Here is a 13,388-nt window from a genome sequence, read left to right as displayed (position 1 = left end):
TTTTGCATAAGTGACTCTTTGTTATGTAACCAAGATTTTAACTTTTGCTACAATGCACTCTTACACATAGGCATGTGTTGACCAATGAGACTTTTAGAAAGATATACTGTATACAATTGTGTTCTTTAAAACAAGATGTAATGCAAAAGCACTACACAAATACATGTAAACTGAATTGATTGCACATTGAATAACATTTTGCATGGGTTGTTTAAGCAGCTGCATTTCCATTTCCCTTCAAATTGCGCAAACTGACGGTGCGAATTGAAAAAATATGGGCAATGGAAACTTGTAAAAACTTGTTTTAGTCGCATATCATTGGTTAGTGGAGACGCTGTCATTTCACAAAGGTTTTTATTGAGATTCAGAAAATATTGCATATGTTTTGCGCAAATCTGTAATGGAAACGCAACTACTGATGGTATTCATTAAACATGCAAACAGGTTAGCCAATCACAACAAAAATAATTAACATAGAATTCTTAAAGGGCCGGTAGCACACTCAGACTGTTTAGTTGTTAGGCTCAAATGGTCTTAAAAGATCACAAACATTAAAATAACTAAAGTTTAAAATAATTTTTTGGCATAAGAGACCTCGAATAACATTTCAAGTGGACTTCAGAAATATCAGAATTAATTGCTAAATATTTATATGACCACTTTAAAGAAGCAAATGGTAAGACATGTGTTTGTTGGTTTTCTTTCATGTTTGTGTGTGTGTGTGTGTGTGTGTGTGTGTGTGTGTTTGTGTGGTATAGTGATTTGTGGTAGGGTGGATGTGAGAGTTCAGTTCAAAGGCTTAAGTTGTTCTTATTTATTTGTGCCGTCAGTCTGATCTGATCAAAGTTGACTTAGACGCGTACAGGATCCGTGTTTCTGTCACTCTTCATCTATCCACGTTTGATCAGTATTAACACACGTGGATGTTAAATCGGTTTAAAAGCATCTAAACATATGTTGAAGAACATAAGGTGTGTCTATCCATTCATGTGCTTTTGTTGTGACCTTTATTTAAGCATTGAAGTGAAGGCATGACATTGCTAAACCACAGCAGGCACGCACATACACAAACACACCTGCGTCAGAGCAGGATGACACTTTTGCTCGAGATTATTTACGTCAGCAGATCTTTCATTGTGTATACATGCATCACGCAAGCATGCACCTCAACTGGAGTACTATATAAATACACATACAGTACTGTATGGGGCATTAGATACTGTATGTGTATTATATTAGTACAAGACACCTTAAAATTAGTTTGACACCTTAGAATTCACCTAAACATCAGTTCTACTTTAATAGCCATTTGTTTTCCAATGCTTCATATCAATAAGTTTAAAGCGTGAGAGTACACATCAAGGTTGTACTGTACATGAAGGGTAGGTTTGCATTTTCAAATCTCATAAAGAGGTAAGAAAATAAGGCTTTTAGTCTAGAGCCATTTTTGTGCTATGATAAACAGTAAAATGACAGAAAGTTTTCTATTTTTATTGACACTGATCTGCCTATGATCTATTACGGGGCACTTTAATCGTGGTCCTGGTGGGCCGCTGTCCCACAGAGTTAGTTTCAAATCTAATTTATCACGTCTGAGCTCTGAGGTAGTCGCAATTTATGTTCACTCACTATTATTTGTTTTTTATTTTGTCTTTCAGCTGTTGTTTTTACATTTACTTTACATCTTACTTACATTTACGCATTTGGCAGATGCTTTTACTCTAACCCCGGATTTCCACCGACTGCGGAATGGTTGCGGATCCGCTGCGGAACGGCGGCGGAGTCAATCGGTTTCCATTCAAGTCAATGTGTGTATTTCCACTGACTGCGCTCCGAATCCGTCACAGCTCCGGCCATCCGCAGCCCTCCGGCACAAATACGCAGAGCTTCTATTTTTGATGGATGCCGGACAGCTCCGCAGGGCGGAGCCATGACTTTATCGCGTGATCATACCTGAATACGCGAGAACTCGTGTTTTTTTTATTAAATATTTGCAATACAAACATTACAAACACACACAAATAAAGTCATTAATACGGAAACAACAAATAATAGACAAGAACAGAGCCAGGGGGAGTTTCAAATAAATACATTAAAGATAGAGCATAAATAAATGTTTTAGCAGCCTTCTTATTTTTTTAATTTTGGATGGATATGATGTACTGCTCTGTCTACGCGAGATCTCGTGTTGTGATCTGGGCTGGTTTGTAAAAACGTGATAATTCAACGGAATAATGGGCAGAGACAGAACTAGGTATCGCGCGATCACCACGTGAATTTGCGAGACCTCATGGGTCCTCGTTACTTCAGCATGCAGCCGCTATGCAACAAGCGGACGGCGGAGTGCGGAGCCGTAACGCAGCGGGGCAGATCTGCAGCCACACCGCAGTCGGTGGAAATCCGGGGTAAGCGGCTTATAGTGCATAACAAAGCATAAATTTTTGTTTTATCAGTACGTGTGTTCAGTCTTCAAGTTATGTCAAAGATTATGGGGTCCCCTAGCTAAGCCCCACTTCCCGGCTAAGCCCGCCGTGATTTCACAAAGTAAGATGTGATCGTGGCAAAAAAACATTTTTTGTTGGTCCTGGATACATGTTTTAATCAAAGAAACCCCAAATTACCCTTAACTCAAACCCTAACCATTTTAATAATAGTTTGAAAAGAATTTTTTAAAAGCCCATAAACCAAATCCTAAATCTAACAATCTGTTGATTCCTCCAGTTTACATTTATTTCAGACAGAAATGTTTTGGATTAGTTTATTGTGAAATTGGGACAAATAATGGACAAAATTGTGGCAGCGCAGCACAATAATTTTAAATTCATGTAGTATTTTAATAAAAACCAGGGGACCCCAATACATATTTTTGAGCTTTATAGAGGGTCCCTTAATGCTTATAAGAAGTCCGGGACCACCTCAGCCCCCTCACTTCGAACACTGCGTGTGTTTCCTGGGTTCAAACCCATGACCTTTAGCCCTGCTAATGCAAAGGTCTACCACTGAGCTATAGTTACTTTATGGTTATGAGCTATGACGCGGTTCGGCATCAACCAATCCAAAGTTGGAAACGTCCAGCGGCAACCAATCGGAAGGTGGAAACCTCCGCTCAATACACCTTTTCTATAGCGTCATTTGCAGGGCAGCCAGAGCTTTTATTGATGCTCTTGCCGGTGGCGGTCTAAGCGCAGAGTTAGTTTCGTTTAGAGAATAGTTCACATGAAAATGATTATAGAGATTGGTGACTTATCGATTTAGAGATCAATATGTCACCTTTAAAGTTAAACAACACTTTAATGCTGCATGCACACTGATCTCATTCATTTCAATAAGGGTTAGCTTGATGACTTGAAAGTGGAAAGTAGGCATGTCCAGCTATGTGACAAAGTTGAGAAAAGATCAACTTTATGCAAATGACGAGTGACTTTTGGGAGTGACTACCAATGAGAGAGAAATTGGAGTTCACGTCATCCATCTTTCGTCAAGGACCAGTTACTCATTTGTTTGAAGACTCACTGTGGGGAAAATCTGGTTTTCATTGTTGTTTTATGTCTATGTGGTGTTTTTAACATACTTTAAGACGAGCCATGTGCAAATTCATCATTCAACATCAAGTATTTTCTTCATAAATCAATTCATCTAAGTTGAGGTAAGAACATAGTAAAATATTGAAAAAAATTGGTGTTGTTTTTGTTTAAACAAGCTACTAAAAGGAAGTCATAAACACCAAGGATAACATAAAGGTGAGAAAATTATGGGGCTCTATCATACACCCGGCGCAATGCGGCACAATGCACGAAGCAAGTGTCTTTTGCTAGTTTCAACCCGGCGCAATAATAATTTTTACGATGTTTAAATAGCAAATGCATTTGCGCCCAATTATGCGACCATCTGGTCTGAAAACGAGGTGTATTCAGGCGCATTGTTAGCGCGTTGCTATTTTGAGGCAACTAAAATAGACTACGCCATTGACCATCAAAACCTGGTCTAAAGTCAACGGCGCAATATGTTTTTTGTTATTTAATGAGCGCGTTAGTAATATGCGCCTTTAAACGGGACGACAACGCGGGTTTGCTTATCACATACATGAATGCGCAGCAGCACAAAAACGCTTTTAATATGAAAGATTAAAGGATTAAAATGTAAAAGATTATTATTGAGTCTCTTGGACATAAATGAGGACAGATTATGAGACGTTAGAAGGCACAAAGAGCTGCTTCACCTGCAGCCTGGTAAATAAATAAATGCTTTGCTTTAAACAAATGCATCTGTTTTTAAATGTTTTTTTTTTAATTGTACCCCACGGATTTATTGTGTAGGTTGACTCTGTACCTGTGGATATGGTGGGATGAGAAACATTTTTAAGTAATGCTTTAAAAAAAAACATGGCGCTGTCTGTGTGCTTAAACGGCACTCCACATGTTTGTAAATTCTTTATCTCCTGTTTGTATTTTTAGAGTACAATCCTTTTCTTGCATATTTGCAAATTATTTTATGAGATTACATTGATTATGTAGGATATCAATACATTTACAGCAATTAAAAGCCTGCTATTTGTACTTCTATGACTGAAAGAAAACGGCTTTTGAAGGTTTTAATTTAAAAAAAATTAATTTCAATAAAAATTTAAACAACATTGGTCAACCATAGTCTTTTTCAGTTTGGGGTGAACTATTCCTTTATTTTAGCTTATGAAAATGCTTTAAATAAATAGTTTCCACCTTTTTTAAATAAAAAGTTTCCATCTTTTAGCACACAATGATAACCCCAATGTGGTTTTGTGTGTATTTAAAATCCCCCTTCTCTATGGTTTATAATAGATCACCCGCTGCTGAACTGACGCCAGTGTGCCAACAGTGACTAACCCTAAACATCATACTGAGGGCTGTTTAATGCTCCAAAAGACAGCAAGGACCTCTCTGCAGTCACAGTCAGGAAATTTCCCCTGACCCCTGCACACTTACTGTTCACTCACCCACAGGGATCTCTGCTGGGCTACAGTCACACTTAACTAAATTAATTTTAATGGGTAAGTGGTATAACGTGAGTTCACAAAAGGTCTCAAAGAGTGGGGTGGAATTTAGGCTCGTAAAATCGTGGAAGTTACCAAATGTGTCCTGGAGCGCCTTGGGCTCAGCGTGTCAAATTTTATTGAAGTCAAAATACAAAATAAAGGCTCAGGATAACAACTCTTTCCGTTTTACTGTTTTGGTTTATACGCAAATTGGATTTGTAAGGCTATCGTCTTCGTGTTTTATATGCTTCTGTGTTTAAAAACTTCCAGGAAAGCTGAACGGTAAATCTGTGTCTGAATTGGAGTGTTTCTGAAAATAAACATTTTATCTCCTTGTTTGTATTCTCTGACACTGCTTTTTATTGTGCTCGTACCTGAAGGAAGGTCCATAAAATGTGTTTCAAGCTATACTTTTATGGATTTATGGGTGTACTGTCACTAAAATATTTGTTGAATTTTTCATGCCTCAGTTCCTCGTCTGGATGAACCAAATGGACCCAACCGAAAGTCTTTTTGAAGTACTACAAATCAATTGGCCCTTTTGACCCAGTCGGCTCACGGTCAACACATGGCTTCCTACTCATCTGCAATGAAACTTACATAGTATTCACCAGACCAAGAGTTTGGCAAGAGGAAAACCACCCATCGATACCCATCTGAAGCAGCAAGTTAATTGAAGATCCTTTATACAAGTTATCAACTGTTGGTCGCAAGCCCAAAATGGGTTGCAGAGATAATTAAAAGCAACTGACCATATAATCATACATAGTTTTGATAAACAAACATGCTTATCAAAGATTAAAAGATAATACTTTATTTTTTTATTATTAATGTCAAAGGCATAGTTTTGATAAATAAACATTTCTTATCAAAGATTAAAAAGATAATACTTCATATTTCTTTTATTGTTGATATCAAAGGCTGTGAGTCTAGGTAAAGCCAAATGCAAACAAAGACAGCCATAAACAAAACTGCACAAGATTAAAGAAAATACAACCCAAACTTGCTTACAACATTGGTTTGTGCAGAACACAATGTGTTTTGAATTGTGAATTATTGACGGCTGAGAGCATAAAAACATGCCATAAATACATCGGATAAATCATTGATATGTTGACGTACTAGGGGAGCGCAGGGGTGAAAGAACCATATTTCAGAAAAGCTTAATTTTATAATGTTATAGACAGAGATATATTTTTGTTCTGTTTAATAACTCACAAGTGTTGTCTGTCAATACCAGGTGAAATTTGGAACAAACGGCTTCAGTATAATTTCACTTTAAACATAAGTAGCACATTGTCAGCTAGGACGAAAGTAACACACAGTTGGGTCAAAAGTAACACCACAGAACAAGATATATTTTTGTGTTACACTTGTTTTTAGTAAATATACATGACTATGACCTTGTTAATATGTAACTGCAAACATATAATTGATATTTATATCAATTATATGCAGTCACATGACTTTAGTCTCGCGCATGTACTTTACAACAGAACAGATGCGAAGAGAAGACAATGTTGAATAATTTTTGTTCTTTTTGGACCAAAATGTATTTTCGACACTTCAACACATTCAAATTGACCCACTGATGTCACATGGGCTACTTTGATGATGTTTTTATTACCTTTGTGGACATAGACAGTATACCGTGCATACATTTTCAATGAAGTGTCAACAAGCTCTCGGACTAAATATAAAACATCTTAAACTGTGTTTCCAAAGATGAACGGAGGTCTAACGAGTTTGAAACGACATGAGCATGAGTCATTAATGACATTATTTTCATTTTTGGGTGAACTTTCCCTTTAACTCATTCCCAGCCTGCCTTTTTTAAAAAGTTGCCCGCCAGAATTTTCTTCTACAAATATATAAACATACAAATATAACAAATAAAAGAAGAACAGACCTCTGCTTTCAAAAAAACAATAAAAAAAATGTTTCATCCTATCTTTATTTTTTTCTCTGTTTATAATCTCTTAAATATGGTTATTTTTCTTCAAAAATAATTTTTTTTTAGCAAAAAGCTGAAATAATAGCATTTTTGTGAATTAATTTAGTTAGAAATCAGATTCAGAATGATTATCAAAACATACACAGAGTTTAAAATGAGTAAATAACGTTTTGCTTCAGATTTTTTATAAATTGGGCGGTATTACAGAACCATAAAAACTCATCAGGAACATGGTTTTTCATGCAAATGTTTTCTCTTAATTGTCAATATAACTCGTCAATGATGGGGAATGAGTTAAGTTTCAGTTTCATCAAATGTTTCAGAGGAAACCCGACAAATTTGAATTGTTGAGAAAAAAAAAAATCAACAGTAAAAAATGAAAATTAAATTAGCATAATATAAGCGTGAACATAATGCAACAGTATTAGCAGCGGGACAAAAGTAGCAAGTGTTGCTTTGTTCATGACAGGAACACCTGTCTGTTTATACCTGGCATTAAAGGCTCTCTAAGCGAATCCGCGAGACGTTAGTTATTGTTGACGTTTGAACTGTTTTCAAAGAGACGGAGCGTAGCTAACTCCTTCCCCTCCCTTCCGTGCTTTCATGAACGCGCCCAACCCCCACCCCCAAATCCTTCTTGTCGTTTATTGGCTGGAATACTTTGTTTTGTTTTGTGGTGCTAGGTTTGGCCACTATGTTGATATTGCCGTTTGTGAAGCCTGGGCTGTCTACAGAGATCGCGTTTTTTTACAGTTTGATCAGCAGACAGACAGCAAGCAGATAGTGAGGAGATGTTTCCGTATGTAACAAAAAATGTTTATGCACAAAAAAAATCCACTTTTGATCTGATTGACCAAAATGCATCTTAATACCAGGTGTAAATAAGCTCAAAATGACTTTATTCAGATTTGTTCAGAATTATGTAGTTTAGTAAACGAAAATGTTTTTGTTTTTTAAGGGCAATTTATGATTTATTTATTACAATCAGCTTTGGGTATGGTCAATAGTTTTGAAACACTGGTGGTCATCTGATGTTCACTGTAAACCTTGGGTCCTGTTGGAGCGGTGCTCTTTTCTTTAAATCACAAGTTACAATTTTTCCTATCTTCTTCCTTCATTTCCTGTCTCTTTATTATTGGTTTCAATATAATCTCTTCTCATGCAAAACCAGTTGAGAATCTTTGTCATCGCAGAGTTTGAATCACAACAGTGAACACAGCCCAGTCGTCTATGACTGCGGTGGTAGTAAAGGTTAAAATTAGCTGCTTTGTTCACCATCTGCACCACTTCAATGAACGTTAGGACCTTCGAGTGATTATTCACTGCCGAGCAAATTTACAACAGGTCTGGGCTCAGTCTGTGTAGCTCTGCTCAGCGAGCCCATAATTCAGTATTAATGCTCCACTGTTACTGACTGTAATGATCCGATTCCATCATTAATGCAGGCAGAGATGAAATATAAAACAGAAAATTCGAGCCGCTGCAGTGGACAGATGTATTCAGGAGAGATGACTGGAAATAAAAATTCACCCGAGCGACATACATTCAGCACCGATTTACAATCGCCAACTTGCTCACTAGATTACCGAGGCGGTTCAAGGGGTCCGTCGATGACCAATAAATGTTTTCTAATATTGCTCATTTGTGATGGGCACCACCACCCCGTGAAGTGACTTGAATGATTGCAACTGGCGTATTGAAGCAAATTGTGTGTTATTAAATATGAAGCTGTTGTGAAAGACCCCAGCTGTCTGGTCGCTTGTGCAGGGCTTACTGTTGCTCCACATTTATGGGTGTTTTGACAGTTCTCATCAGAGATAACACAGTGGGTTGTGTTTCTTTTTTTGCATACAATGTAACTGCAATTGTGCTCTGATGCCGGTTATAGTGTTGGTGTAGTGTAGACCAGGTGTTTTCAAACTGGGGTCCCCCAAAAGGTTTAAAGCGTTTTCCAGAAGATTTTAAAAAGTCTGTGTGTAGCCAATTATTTAAGTTTGTAATAGGGATGGGGCCGTATGAAAATTTCATATCAGTGACCAAAGTTTTCACGGTTATGAATATTATCAAAGTTTTGTTAAAATGAGATGGAAATGTTCAAAAAGAACTGATACACACACTGAAAACATTTGAACAAGTTTTATTTTTGAAAATCACAATTTAATATTTCATGTCCCTGAAATTATTTCTGTGGTAAAAAATAATTAAATCTTTCTAATAAGTTTACCGTAAATGAATACAATAAATGATCCCTTAAATGCCTTCTTATGCAAACACTATGTTGCATATGTGCGCCTGCGTCGAACTGATTCTGGCTTACAGGATTTACCGCAAGTTTTCAAAATCACGGTAATCAAACACGGTTGTAATGATAATTAAATTTTAAACGATAATACTAACCCTCAGGGCATTTTATCGTGGTAAATCGTGAAACCGGTAATCGTCCCATCCCTAGTTTGTAAACAATTTGCTGTCTTTATAAAATCTATTACTATTTATCTAAATGTTGTAAAAATATGGATATATGTTTTATGGAAGGTGTTCATCATATGTGCAAAAAGTTTGAAAACCCCTGTTCTAGATTGCTGCTATCTGACAAACATTGCCATCCAGACTCCTAATATTGCTCATTAAAATGCATTTTGGGATATAAAGGGTGCTTGTCTAATATGTGCCCATTTATTTTTTCTATTTTTTAACTTTATTATTTTTTCTTTTATCCCATGTGATTTATTGCATATATTTATAGTGTTGACTTTTGGGAAATATAGATGCCAAATTTACATAAAAAAGAGGTCATGTTTGTGCTAAAAATGACAAAGACTTTCATATTACTTGTGTAGCACTACAGTCATACAAATAGTGCTAAACTGAGGTGCCATTACGATTGATTTACGTTGAAATATCACAAAAGGTAGCACAACTGTTCAATTCATCCCCAGTTGCTGCACAATAGAAGTGTTTTTACATTTTTATATTATATTTATGTATTTGGCCAGTGCTTTTATTCAAAGTGACTAACAGTTCATTAGATTAGAAGATATGTGTGTTTCCTGGGATTGAACCCATTATTATTTTCTTTGCATTGCTAAATCAATGCTTTACCAGTGGAGTACAGGTTTAATGTTTTCATTTTATGTTTTCTGAAAGTAACTGCACTGTAGATCAACCTAAGCTAAGCTAAGGCTGTGTTTGGATCAAATGTCTGCATATTAGAGCTTTCACTCTGTGTGACTTTAGGCTACGTTTACACGAAAACGATCTGAAAAGAAAACGCAAAAGTGGTGTTGCGTTATCCCTTTTTATTCCACATTTATACCAGCGTTTTAAAGGGGGAAAAAAAGCTGTGTGCATATGGTGATGCAAAAGTGTGTGATATTCAATGTAGTATGCACTCCAGGCGGCTAGGTGGCAATGTGAAGCACTGACACACAACAATACCAAGTCCGCACGCCTGCGTACAACCTTCTTCCTTGTTCTCCCAGGTCTCGTCCAAAGCCTGTGATGTAAACGCGTATGCGTCGAGAGCCACCGTGAGCAGACTTTTGCGTTTTTACCATTTAGACGGGTAGATCGTTTTTAAGATTTCCACTCTGTAGGGTGGCTTCACTTTTTAGCGTTTTAAAGCCCCAGAAATGCCTGCGTCGTGTAAAGGAAAGGCATATCTGATAAAATATTTTTACGTTTTTACCCTCGAGCGTTCTCGTGTAAACAGGGCCTTAGAGTTTGGATGGTTTGTTGTTGTGAAAGCTTACTGAACATAAAAAAGTTTAGCATGTTTTAATACTGATCTTCAGATACTGGTCTCCTTACTGGTCCAACAACTATCCAGCAATACCGGCATACAACAGCAACACCAGCATGAAAACGAATGCTGGCCTATTCATTAGGGGAGTCTGGGGAATGGTCCATGTGGCTTCTAGGAGATTTCGCTGTTGTTTTTAAGACAGTTTATTAGCTACAAAACATTTTTCATTGCTGCATTTCAATGCAGAAGTGGCCTTTAGGGAGCATCTTCCTTTGCATGTTACAACCACAGGGACAGAAATACAACCACAAGGACAAAAACTCTTCTGTTCCTATTCTTAGTCATTAACTAGCCATGGTAAACACCCACGGTTGGTTCTCAGGGTGGTACTCATATCGATGATGCAAACATACTGCGAAAACTGAAATGTGCAGAGAGACCTGTGGAGGCTGAGGTGGTGGTGGGGAAAGGGGGGTTGAAGTTTTGGTTCAAGAACAAGCAATCAACCAAGTGTGAAAACAATCCCAGTGCGAAGCACCGAGTCTTGGTGTGAGAAAACATCAAAGTGATTTCATGCGATTTCGCAGTTTTACTAAATACTATTATTTATAGTCTGACTAATGTCTTGACTAGCTGCTGGACTGGCCTTACTGGGTTACTGGAGGTGAAAGAGAGACATAGATAGGGTGATGAGTTTTTGATGAATCATTCATCTTTAATGAGTCTATTATTATGGCTGAAAGGACAGGTGACCCATCTGGTGTAAAACTGTCCTTCATCAAACATACACAGACAATGCATCAGGGTTAAACCATTTTTTCCAGGCTTTGACCCAAAGAAATCCTTGTGCTTGTGGCTCTGTTTCAGCAAATTTAAAGCCTCTTACCTTTAGAAACTGCAGCAGGTGGGAGTTCATCTCATTCAGGGATGGAGTATAAAGACCATGGCTAAAAGCGTCCACAGGTCCTGTCCAAAAAAAAGACGAGAGCTGTCAAGCAGTCCATCAGAACTAATAACCCACTACAACTACTAGAGATACTCTGATAATAACTGTAATTACCCAGTGGTAAAATGGCAACAATCTTTGCCCCATCCTGCTGCCATGACAGATACCAGAAAGCATTTGTTGTTTTATTAGTATGTCCAAAAAATTCAGATTGCCTTCCTACTTTCTCGAGTCTTATATCCTATATAAGAAATTTCCCAGCAGACTAATCTTTCTGAGCATGTGATTCATTTTTAATCTGCGTGCATGGATGGAGAGGTTCCATGGAGTTGCTGTACTCTTAAAGATTAATGAACCCAATTTGCAAAACTGACCTTTTGCGGTCAGACCCTTGTGGCGGGTAAAGCTTCTTAATTCCTGCAGCTCAAGTACAGCGTCACAGATAAGACCAGCACAGAACGCATATGAGATGAACTAACTTGAAGAGTTCAGTTTCTCTGATCAGTTCAAAGACGATTCGTGAGAGACCGGATTCATGAGTCTAAACCGTGCCACACAAACACACAGGCATTCAGAAATTCAGCCTACATTCTGGGTATCCTCAACTCTGCCCACATTTACACTAAAAATATGTTTAGCCACAGAGAGCATGCCAGGGTCTTTAGTCTCATAACTCTCGCTTTCTCAATGAATCAAAAAGAAGATATTGCTTTGAGCACATCATACTTTTGTGAAAGCATTTTTGATCTGTAATCTGCAGATAATGTACAGTGTGATATATTTGAATGTTAAAATGCAGAGTGGAACTTGATCTTAACCATCAAGCTTTGATCGTTGGCTCTTAAAGGGATAGTTTACACTGTAAAAAATATTGTTGGTTCATCATAGACATTATAATATGAGTATGCCGACTTTACTCCTGCACGTTGTGTACGTGATCATCAGACGCAAATCTCCGCAAAGATGCGTGACAGAACAAATCTTTTTTACAGTATAGGAGAAATTGGGCTTTAATATTGTGCATGGATGAATAAGATCATGAACATGTTAAGATAGGGTCAGGGTCTTATTACATGTTAAAACTATAAGACTGCAACACTGAAGTCTTGTTGTGATGTTTATCTCATCAGTCAGCATATGAAAGGGAGGAAAAACCTCACGCTGGGCTGTGAAGTCAAAGCCATAATTTAGAGTTAGCAGTGTGGCAAAATAACTGATCTGAGAAAGATGTCTCATCTCAAACTGGCAGGATTGTGTTTATGACATTAGCGTGCGTGCGTGTGTGTGTGTGTGTGTGTGTGTGTGTGTGTGTGTGTGTAGCACATGGAGAAAACATCAGTTTAGTTTAGTCGAGTGTTGAGTACCGACTCTTTTAAGAAGACTGCTGCCTAGATAATCTATCAGGGTTTCCGCGGAGTCATAAAAAGTCATAAAACGTCTTAAATTTAATAATGAAAATTTTAGGCCATAAAAAGTCATAAAAACATCCAGATTTTCCATACAAGGTCATAAATTACATTTAGCCACGTCTTAAATTTATATACTCGTTCGTTCATTGTTGCCTTTCCCCACAAAAATGCGCCGGCGGCGGCATTCACTCGTTTTGCCTGTTGTAGTTCTGTCTGAGGAATCTGGGTGGGATAATCACAGCTTTCCAGGACTACAAGGTCCATGCGGCAGTGCAGCAAACAGACTTGTCAGAAGTACTTCAGAAACCCGCGGTCCCGCGCGA

The 13,388-nt window shown here is 37.7% G+C and overlaps 1 long non-coding RNA gene across 1 annotated transcript in view; it reads right to left on the bottom strand.

The window, feature by feature from the left end:
* LOC135746433 (uncharacterized) overlaps positions 1 to 13,388 on the bottom strand; it is a 93,660-nt gene that overhangs the window by 25,780 nt on the left and 54,492 nt on the right. Inside the window, exon 2 of the long non-coding RNA XR_010531551.1 lies at positions 11,597 to 11,676. This is a non-coding gene — a long non-coding RNA (uncharacterized lncRNA). The remainder of the gene's footprint in view (positions 1 to 11,596; positions 11,677 to 13,388) is intronic.

The sequence above is a fragment of the Paramisgurnus dabryanus genome, chromosome 9 (assembly GCF_030506205.2).
Source record: "Paramisgurnus dabryanus chromosome 9, PD_genome_1.1, whole genome shotgun sequence".
NCBI lineage: Eukaryota > Metazoa > Chordata > Actinopteri > Cypriniformes > Cobitidae > Paramisgurnus > Paramisgurnus dabryanus.
Note: the sequence above shows the minus strand (reverse complement) of the source record. Positions and strands in the feature narration are given on the sequence as shown.